Genomic DNA, 892 nt, shown 5'->3' on the forward strand with positions numbered 1-892 from the left:
TAAACGAGGCCCCTCTCCAGCTTTCAGGGGGCTCCACCTGCTCCAACCCAGTGCACCCCACTCTGCCCCAGTGAGACAGCTTCAGTATTTCAGCTCCAGCAGACATAACACGTCCCAGCAGAAAGGGAAAGTGTAGGCCCTAGCCATTTTGCTCAGTGGATAGAGCCTCTGCCTGAGAACTGAAGGGTCCCAGGTTTGATTACAGTCAAGGGCACATGCCCGGATTGTGGGCTCGAACCCCAGTGGGGGGCTTGCTGGAGGCAGCCGATCAATGATCCTCTCTCATCATTGATGTTTCTATCTCTCTCTCCCTCTTCGTTCCTCTCTGAAATCAATAAAAACATATTTTTTTTTAAATGTGAAGGTCTGAGTTTGAATCCCACTGGCTTCAGAACCTCCATAACTTATCACTTGATGTTTTAGTAGACCCTTCCTTTTTGGATGAGTACAGAGAAAATCAGAAGGAATAAGAAAACCATACAGGGGACTCTGGTGGGTGCCAGGTGTAAGACAATTTAGTATAGGAAGTCCAAGATACGAGAGCAGGGAGCCGGGGGAGGCACTGGAGACTGGCCCCTGGTCCCGCTGGTGCAGCCTCCGGCGGAGTAACCTCTCTGGGCATCAGTTTCTTCTTGCAAAGAATGCGGGTTTTGAATCACGTGATCGCTAAAGTCCTTCCAACCCTAAAGTTCTGTCTCTAAGTATCAAGAGGGCGCCGACAACGTGCCTCCTCTCCAAGGAGCACAACGTGGTGCTTGGGGACCCTGGAGGTGATTGGGTTCGGTGCCAGCAGGACCAGACCTAGGGATGCAGAAATGGGAGCGAGTCTACGCTCTCTCTCGGTCCTCGCTCTCCCCACCCCACCCCCTACCCCACCCTCCACCCCCCAGGG

Source organism: Myotis brandtii, unplaced genomic scaffold, assembly GCF_000412655.1.
Source record: "Myotis brandtii unplaced genomic scaffold, ASM41265v1 scaffold48, whole genome shotgun sequence".
Lineage (NCBI taxonomy): Eukaryota > Metazoa > Chordata > Mammalia > Chiroptera > Vespertilionidae > Myotis > Myotis brandtii.